The sequence below is a fragment of the Coptis chinensis genome, chromosome 7 (genome assembly GCF_015680905.1).
Source record: "Coptis chinensis isolate HL-2020 chromosome 7, ASM1568090v1, whole genome shotgun sequence".
Classification (NCBI taxonomy): Eukaryota; Viridiplantae; Streptophyta; class Magnoliopsida; order Ranunculales; family Ranunculaceae; genus Coptis; species Coptis chinensis.
The window spans coordinates 95,721,477-95,731,716 of record NC_141462.1 but is presented as its reverse complement, the minus strand read 5'-3'; the positions used below and the strand labels follow the sequence as shown (position 1 = coordinate 95,731,716).

The 10,240-nt window shown below is 38.7% G+C and overlaps 1 long non-coding RNA gene across 1 annotated transcript; it reads right to left on the bottom strand.

Moving 5' to 3' along the window:
* On the bottom strand, positions 1-6,076 carry LOC147490251 (uncharacterized). The gene is made up of 2 exons (XR_015202498.1): positions 5,947-6,076; positions 1-66 (listed from the first exon to the last, which is right to left on the bottom strand). It is a non-coding gene; the product is annotated as an uncharacterized LOC147490251 (long non-coding RNA).
* Positions 6,077-10,240: the final 4,164 nt, after the last annotated feature.

Below are 10,240 nucleotides of genomic sequence, written 5' to 3'. Positions count from 1 at the left end.
TTTTCTTCTTGTCGATCTTGAGTAGAAACTTCTTTTCACCAAAAGTTGTTTTTTTCCTCAAATCACCTGTTTCAATCCAAAAATCACAGTTGTCAATTCAAGATGAAGTTTATCATCAATCAATCAATCAATCTACAATCAAGTATGAGGCAACATTCCAAACCAGGTGACATCTTTCCTTTTTCTTTTATTTCCTTTAGCATTGCATATTAGGTTATTTTTTTAGTTTTATTATAGCATATAGTTATTAGTTTTTTTATAATTTAGTGAGGATCATCCAACTTGATAGATTAATTTTTCAAGCTTTCTTCGTCTGCCTATCTTAACACGTTACACCTCAATAGAAGTAAAATTTTGGTTTTACCGGCGATTGTGGGTGCCTAACACCTTCCCACATCGTACCTTGACTCCCGAACCCAATAATCATCTAGTTTCGAGGGCTAGTCCTTCACATAGGTTTTACTCAACTTTTCCTTAATAAAGTTAGTGGCGACTCTAAAAGCAATTGCATAGACTTAGGTACACATTTTTGTGCTTACAGTTTTTGGCGACTCTGCTGGGGACATCCCTAGAGAGTCAGACTTACATTTTCTTTGAGGTGTTTCAGTTAAGATAGGAAAGAAGAAGGCTTATCCAGAAGCTAGTTGGAATAGAAGACCAGGGTTAAGGTTATCTCGTGCAACCATTAATTCGCTGATTCAAATGGAGAATCTACCAGACGGTTCTTCTCAAGAGTTATCGCTGCCACCTATATCTTCATCACAGATGTATGTGCCACAAGGAAGTTCTCCACCAGCACCTCCAGCTGAGGGACAAATTTTATCAGCGAAAATTCGAAGTCCACATACAAGTAATTCTGGTGAATCGTCAATCCCTACCAGTCAAGAGGAATTGATGGAGAAGGCGATGGAAAAGATGTTTCTCAAGATGATGTCAAAGTTTGCAATAACTCCAAGTCTGGGTCAACCACAACAACCAGGTATCACACTACCTCCCATGGTTAGTCCTAACCCTACCATTCTACCAACCTCATTACCTACTCCGTATGCGACACATAGATCAACCCAATTGCATGTTCCCATGTCAACCCATACTTCGTCCCAATTTTTTCCTCAGGATAACACAACCTACATGCCTCAACCGTTCACTCATCAAACTTTTCAAAGCCCAAACCAAATTCCAACTACAACCATGATGTCCAACCCATTTATGTTACCAACCCCAACCTATTTTCCACAAACTCCACAACCACCACTACACTACGACCCCCAATACCAAGCGCAAAACCCAATCCAACCACCGGTTGACCCCGTAATGGAGGAGATTAAGAAATTGAAAGAAGCAATGACCAAGATGAAAGGTGAAGACCTGGACCTTGATAATCTGTGTCCATATCCACAGATCAGAGTACCACATGGATTCGAATTTCCAAAGATGGAGCGATATGAGGGAACCGGCTGTCCAAAGGCCCACATTCGTATGTATGCAAGTTATCTACAACCGATGGGAATCGGGCGGAACTAATGGTTCAACTATTCCAGAGGAGTCTTAAGGGTGCAGCCCTTACTTGGTGGATGAATACTTGAACGCAAAAAATCAAGACTTGGCTCGAACCGTAAATGCTTTCGTGCTCACTTCTCTTACAACACTAACATCCAAATGGGCCGAAGGCAACTTGAAGCTTTGAAGCAAGGTCCGAATGAAAGTTTTACAGAGTACATTACAAGATGGAGGACAAAAGCGGCCCAAATCATTGATAGGCCCACGGAACAGGAGCAAATTAGGATGGTTATGAAGAGTTTGAACCAAGAGTATGCGACCAGGCTAAGTGCTAGTTATCATCCGACATATCAAGCCTTAGTTGCCGCTGGATCACAAATAGAAGATGGGTTATCATCTGGCAATATTTCTCCCATCAGCTCAATGTCTACAGGATCTAACCCGCAGAAGAAGAAGCCTCCCACTGTAACGGTGAACAACAAAGAAGCCAACGCTGTTGCCACACAAGTACAGTCTCAACCACACGCACAGATCCAAGAAGAGGTGACAGCTCATCCTTCTTCCAATCAGATTGCATATCTTCCAAGACAACAAGGATACCAAAATAGAGGGTTCCCTAAGCCACAGAGGCAGTTCACAGAGCTACCGTACCCATTGTCGGTCATTCTCAAGGCTTTGATCCAGCAAGGCCTAGTTACACCATTGCAGCCTAGGCCTCCTCCGAATCCACCACCATATTGGTATGATGCTTCTAAACATTGTGATTTCCATCAGTCTATTGGACATCCTACAGAAAAGTGTGGAGCTCTTAAGCATGCGATACAAGATTTGATCGAATCAGGGAGAATTGATGTATCACATCTCGGTGCTCCAAATGTTGTGACAAATCCATTACCATACTATAATGGAGAAGTTCACACATTAGAGCCCAATCAAGAAAAGTCCGGCCTCATTCATTACCCCACTCGAGCAAGCATCCAAGGTTAATGCCATGTCGCTTTTCAAGCCGTTCAATTTTCAAGATGCAATTAAAGATTACAAGGCACAAAAACAAGCAAGGCCCAAGGCCAAGGCTATATCGTTGGATGAAAAAGTAGCACCTCTATTTGCTTTGAATCACCAACTAAGAAGGCACCATTACCGGGCTCCACCTTTGTTGCATGTTCTAGATAAGGAGTTTGATAAGCCCAAAGATAAGGTATATACTTCCCCATCTTCTTTCCGACGGTTGAAGGTTTGTGAGTTAAGTTTGTTAAGACCAAAAAGGTCCAAGAAATGGTACTTGAGAAGTCTACCAAGTCTACGTTCAATCGGATGGCCGAGATTCTCAAAACGTATCCCCAATAGATGATTCAGAAGATTATGGTATCGAGCTCTTTGACATGTTTTGTGCTATTTTTATGAAGAAAAAGATTCCATTTCTCTATCAAGATCACTTCACTAGAATGCAAGGAAGAGGACTATAATGATGCTTTTGCAATACTTTTCTCTCGAGACCGGTTTATAATGGCTAAGTCGGATTCGATGATAGGCATTTTGGGCGTCTTACTACTAGTCTCAAAGACTTGACATCTTCCTCACACTTGGAAGATCAGATGCCGAGCTCAAGAAAATCGAAGTCATTTGCCATTGCAATATTCTGGCAGGTTATTCTTCTAATGACCTTATTGGTATTTGGTGAATGGGACTACTCTATGTTTGTCTCTTCAAGATCTAGCTGCCATCAAACCCAAAGTAAGTTGACAATGGAGAGGTTGGGAAACACCACCAACCATGATCATATGAAATGGCCATTCAACCACCACAATCACTTTCAAGCTAGGGGCACGTCTAGGCACTCATGTGTTTTTGATGACATTCATGCACTAGACCCAGGATGGAAACTTGACTTCTCAAGGGGTGTGGCGTACAAATCACATAACGTCCGAGGTTTGATATGTTGCTCATGGAGAAATCACATCATTCAGAAAATTCATCACTCATACATGGAGCTACAACATTGGTTGATGGGTTCCGAATCAATTTCTCTCCTATATTTGATCCCGGTCCGCTGCTTAGCACAGATAAGTTTTCTACTCTCAATTAGTTTGCTTTATTCTTTTATAAAAAAAAAAAAAAAAAAAAAAAAAAAAAAAAAAAAAAAAAAAAAAAAAAAAAAAAAATATTTCAAAAAAATCCAAAAAAATCAAATATTTCAAAAATCTAAAAAAATCCAGATATTTCAAAAAACAAAAAAAAATTAAAAAGTTTTCAAAATCCCACATAATATAATTTACCCACTTACCTTAGTGCAAGATGATTGAATGACTTGTGGCGATTATTATGATCCCTCCCGATGATGAAGAAGGAATGGACAATGAAGGCTGCTGAGTCCATTCTTTCTCATGAGCATCGAGGATTGATTGACACTAGTCATTGTGTGAGACAAAGACCATCAACCTTGGCACCACGGATGGACCACATTATGTGCGATTGGTATAACCTTGATCCCTCTCGAAGTTGAAGCCCGATCAAATTACAAGGAATCTATAGAAGTGTTGATCATACCTATGACAATCTATTATCTTAGGGTGGTGCATGATTTTCATTGTTTGAAGATGAGAGAATCACTCACCGAGAAGGAGAAATTGAGGAGGAAGAAAGTTCAAATGGTTATGTTTGAGAAGATTTTTCAAATGTCTAAGATCACCAACATCAACATCAAGATTCAAGATATTATGCATTTACCCTTGTGGAGGGACAAAGCTCCACAACATCATTTGATCAACTATCCTATCAAAAAGGGAAATATTCTCGCATTCCATCAATCAATCGGCTACTTAGCCAATCAACCAACCAGCTACCCTACCGTGGAGAGGGCAAACTCTATATTGCATAATTAGCATCCATTTGCATCCATCAAAACATGAGAGCTATCTATCAAAGAAGTCAGCTGACTCGAATCTGACTACATCAACGAGCGAAATGCTAAGAGGAGTTCATCTACGATCAACATTTTTGAGAGCCGAGATATATGAAGGAGAGCATTGATGTTCTACTGGGACTTAGATACCAATGGAGACAGATTGTTGCAAGTAAAGCTGAGCAAGCGAATCCAGACTAGAGTGGAATCAATGAACCAGAAAGTTCGAACCTAACAGTGAATTCACTATGAAGATTCTACATGGAAAATCCTACCAATGCCGACCAATTAAAGAGGTACTACTTTTTACCCAACTTTGGTTATTTTAAGACGAAGAGTATAGTGGAAATCTTAGAGAGACGATGGAACCGGCCATCTTTGATCGTTTTGTTTTTAGCCTCATAAGCCCACCTAATGTCATATGCTACCATCAGAAGCCCATTTGAGCCTTAGCCTATTCTTTTACTTCCCACAATACAAGCCCATATCCTTTAGGAAGCCTAATAAATCTTTAGCCTACCCATAGATTACCCATACCTATTTTTATAGAACTTGTCATATTCCAGGGGCATCATTCCATCCATCTTTGATTACGAAACAATTATCCCCATGTTATTTATCCCAAGAAGGTGTCGAAAAAAATAGAAGAAAAAAAAAAACTCCTAGTGCAAGGGGTTAAAAAAAAAAAAAAAAAAACCCCGTTATAGCTCAAAATGCTTAGAGTTGTACAAAATGATCGACACTAGTCCAAAATGGGAAACCTAAACAAGGGGCAGCGTCATTTGAGATTTGGGATCCGTATCATCATCTCACTACTATCATTCCAATTACTCCTCCCTTTATATGACAAGTTCTACTCCAAAAATAATTTTTTGATCCTATCCTTTCTTTCTGAGCCCATCACCTAAGCCTACATTATAGTCCTATGAAAGTCCACTCTTGATCTCTAAGTCCACTATATCTCCTAGTTGAGAAGTACTCAAGGCAAAAAAAAAAAAATCTATTTTGGAAGAAAGTTTGGGTGTCGCTCAAGAAAGTTTTTGTTGTGAAGGTCAAGCAATCAAAGGGACAAGAATATCATCTACTTCATAGGTGCCAAGTTTGATCGTGACTTCTATCCAATGGTCGCCTTCATGCTCATCTTCTTGTCGGTAATTCATTCCCCACCTTCATTTGTTATTTAATCATTTTGTGGTATTTCTTGTTCTATGGATAAAAAATTGTTTTGTTTTCCATTGTTTTCCAAATTGTTTTCAAAAAAAAAAAAAAAAAAAATGATTTGTTTTCAAAAACTTGGTTTGCTTTGGATGACTTATGATGAAAAATCTAGGATTTCAAGCACGTAGAAAATTCTGAAGCCAATATATCGTAACTGAACCATGTACTTTTTGTACTAACATAGCATTCAAATAATTTGGTCTGCACATCCATCATAATCTAACCACTCATGCATATTCACGCTAATATGGTTGCATTTGTCTTCATGCATATCATGTATATTTCACTCCATTGTAATATGTGTAGTGAGAAATAAATTGTCTAACCTTTGCCGAGAAAGTGTCTCCAAGGTTTACAGTTGCTAAATGCCAAGAACACGTGAGAGCAAGGCTGCCAAGGCTGCCATTGATGAATAAGGTAAGTGAGATTCCATTATAGGTTGCCCCAAAGAATCACTGTTAGTTCGAAAGGAAAAGAAAAAATGCGTTACCATAGCATGGCGTGGTTTGTGCATTGGAGTTATGTCATTAGCACGGTTACTGGTGTGGCGTGCCATCGCTTCTTCTCTCCTGGACATCTAAGGTACGGCTCTCCCATCACTTTATTCTTCACTGGACGGTGGCAAGGTATGTTTATTCCTCCTTTGGTCCTGTTTATATAGGTTTGGTTGGACCATCCAATAAGAAATAACATGTGATCTTGTTTGTTTAAGAAGTCGGTGGATTTTGTTTACAAAAAGTGAAACTGTTCGTTTTGTCCGCATTTGGTTTACTAAGTAGAAATGTTTGTTTTTGGAAAAAGACAAAGTTGTTTGACCGTATAAAGATTCCTTCCCTTTTTTGAAACAGCTTTTCTAAATCAAATGATTCGGTGCAAGCATCAGAATTGGAAGTCGGTGCCCCTTACCTTTTTTCATCATTCGGTCCTGTTCAACCAGTTTTGGACCCGTTTGATCCGGTTGGCCCAGGTTGACCCGGTTGGTCTAGACTGACCCGGGTTTGAACTGTTTGACCCGGTTCTCACCAGTTGACCCGATTTTGACCAGTTTTGACAGTTGACCAAGTTTGAAAAAAAAAAAAAAACCAAAAACTTTTCAAAATAAAAAATGATAAATATTAGTACCATGGGGTTCTTACCCTCCAGTATGAGAAAATATTCATCAAACCTCTTTTTTTCCACCGCACTATTGGCAACCACTTGATCATTAATATCATTTCGGTAATTCCATTTGTGCAACATTAAAATTGTTCATGGTAAACAATGTTAGTTTTATCGACCTTCACGGATGGATCAGCCTGAACTCATAGTGACAGTCTTTTCCAACCCAAGTGTACTTGAACGTAATTGATTGATTGATTGATTGAACTTGAATATCATCATCCCCAGCATCCATCTTTCATCTCCAGCACATCTCTTATCTTCCCTTCCAGTTGTTCGTGTTAGTCTTCGCCCATCTTCTTTAGAATCTCCTATCCCCAAATGGATCTTCTTGCTCTCCCCGGTGAGTCTTTCCTTTCGTCAGTGTTTGGTTATCACCATTATATGAGAATCTTTAATCCAAGTCAAAATCATGAATGAATTGATCTATCCATTTAATTTCACCAGTTTTCCAAAATGAATTTGAAAATATTAGATTTTAAAAAAAAAATTGCCCCTTAATTTCAAAAAAGTTGTTCATCATTTTCAGAAAATATTTTTCAATCAACCAATATCATGTTACGCGGTGTAAGTCCGTCCGATGCTTCCGCTAGCATTGATATTTTGTCTTGTGGTATAAGTCCGTCCGATGCTTCCACAGATAATCCAGTTGCCATGTTGCGTGGTATAAGTCCGTTCGATGCATCCACCAACATTCAATCATTTTTAAAGCCCTCACAAACAACTTGAAAAAATCAAGGATTTCAAATATCTAGGGAAAAGCCCTATTTCAAAAATATTTTTTTCAAATGAATTTTCAAAAATTGCATGAGATCTTTTGGCTGGAGCTTGGCAAAAATGTTTTGTCTCCATGGCTTTGCCGTTCAGTTGCAAGCAACCTCCGCCAAAGAGGGGCAACTGTAGACACCCCATTTTTGCACCTCAGGCATAATTCATTCACGATTTTGCCTTGAATTAAATTTGATCATATAAGGTGATTTGCTTTCTAGAGTCTTCATTTCTATATCAAACTTCTTTCTTTTCATCTTCTTTTAGCGTCTTTAGACTCTCCTCATCATGTTCTAGCTATGGTCAAGTTTCGTTGCTTTAGAAGTTTTGAGTTGAAAATGACCAAAATGCCCCCGAACCCTTTGGAGCCCAAATCTCGTTTTTTTCCTCTTTTTCTTGGATGAGATTATTTCATATTTGAATTCCCCTTGAAAAATCCTTCGAAATGAGTACAAGCTTGCCTAGGTTCCTTTTGGATTTTGGAAACCCTAATCTTGCCATATCCCGCTTTTCATTGTTTGTTCGACTTTGTTGAGTGCAACGTTTTTTGGAGTAAGATTTCGACCCAAGGGTATTTTTAAGAGTTCATGGACCTTCCTAATGGATTAGTTAACAATTTTTGTGAAGAAGAGTTTGCCTAATTTTGACCCGTCAAAAAGGGAATTTGCAGATTTTGAAAATATGGTCAAAGTGGGCCTTTTGTGGATTTTGGACCCGTGCTCATGGACTGTGGATCCAGCTCGAGTTGGACCTTTTATTAGGGTTTCTAGCCCATTTTCAAGCCTCCAAAACCTAGAGAACCTTCCTTAATTGTTTGATTTGATTTGATCCCTAAAATCAAGAATATTCTGAGAATATGCCATTTTGGAGCCAAGTTTGGAAACCCCGATTATGGGCTCATTAAGGACGTGTAGGGCTTGATTTTTTGCCCTAATCCATCTGAAATATCCAAAACCAAGGGCCAAGATCGCACCCTTATCCCACCTCTTGAATCAAGGGCCGATTTAGGAGAGGTGCAACCGTAAAGAGATCAAGCCATTGGATTTTTCTTCATCAACACTTTCGACCATTGGATCAAACTCATTACCATATTGAAATCCATCCCAAAAAGCTATAAATATGGGTCTCATTCACCCATAAAAAATCAATCTAGAGCAAGCTAGAGCTAGGAATTCGGAGTTAATAATCTGGACCTAGTTATTCAGAGCTAATAGCCTTTCTCTTTAGTGTTCTTCATTTTTTTCTTCTAGTTCTTCATTTTATCCTTCTTTTTCTTCTTGTCGATCTTGAGTAGAAACTTCTTTTCACCAAAAGTTGTTTTTTTCCTCAAATCACCTGTTTCAATCCAAAAATCACAGTTGTCAATTCAAGATGAAGTTTATCATCAATCAATCAATCAATCTACAATCAAGTATGAGGCAACATTCCAAACCAGGTGACATCTTTCCTTTTTCTTTTATTTCCTTTAGCATTGCATATTAGGTTATTTTTTTTTTTTTTATTATAGCATATAGTTATTAGTTTTTTATAATTTAGTGAGGATCATCCAACTTGATAGATTAATTTTTTCAAGCTTTCTTCGTTGCGCCTATCTTAACACGTTACACCTCAATAGAAGTAAGGCTGGTTTTTACCAGGCGATTGTGGGTGCCTAACACCTTCCCACATCGTACCTTGACTCCCGAACCCAATAATCATCTAGTTTCGAGGGCTAGTCCTTCACATAGGTTTTACTCAACTTTTCCTTAATAAAGTTAGTGGCGACTCTAAAAGCAATTGCATAGACTTAGGTACACATTTTTGTGCTTACAGGTAGTGACGATATCCACCGCTCCGCTAGTTCATCAAATACAGTTAAAGCCGCTGGTATGTTTGAAATTAAACACGATCTCGAGCTTAAAACTTTAATTGAATCACTCACTAAAAAGGTAGAGGCCATTTCGGTTCAACAAAAGCCTATTCCCGTCATGAATGTAAATTCAAATCCATGTAGTTTCTGTTGGAGCCTTGAGCATCCCGACTTCCACTGTCCTATAGCCTATGAACAGGCTTGTTCCATTAATAGTGAACCTAACGCCCCTTAGAGACAAAATCCCAACTTTGGTTGGAGAAATAACCAACACGTCACACCTCCAAGGTACAATAATCAATATGTTAGGCCAACACAAAGTTTTAATCAAGCTCCACCACGACACGGACAGGGTCAGGGTAATTTTAATAATTATAGCAACCAAGTGCAACCTCGACAAGGTCAAGCACAAAGTCAAGGTAGTTATAATAATTATAATGCTAATAGAGGTATCGTTCCTAAATAAATAATAACTACCAAAATCCACCCATAAATAATTCACGTGAAATAGTTCCACCACACCACCCGTGACTACTACGCCTGGCAACGGATCGCCTTGACACCTTCATACAAGTGAGCCAAAACTTTTCCAAACCATGGCTCAATCTAACCAACAAATTTCTACAATCCGTTAATAATTTAACCCAACAACATTTGGCTCAAGATAAAGCCCAACCCAAAGGTGTGTTTCCGTGTCACGAAAATACCTAATCCTAAAACAACAAGTACAGACCTTTGAGGTAACCGATAATACTAGTAATGAATATGAAAATGTAGGTGAGCTAAAGGCCATCACCACTCTTACGCTCGCAGAGTGGTTGATAACAAAGTAACTATACCTATAG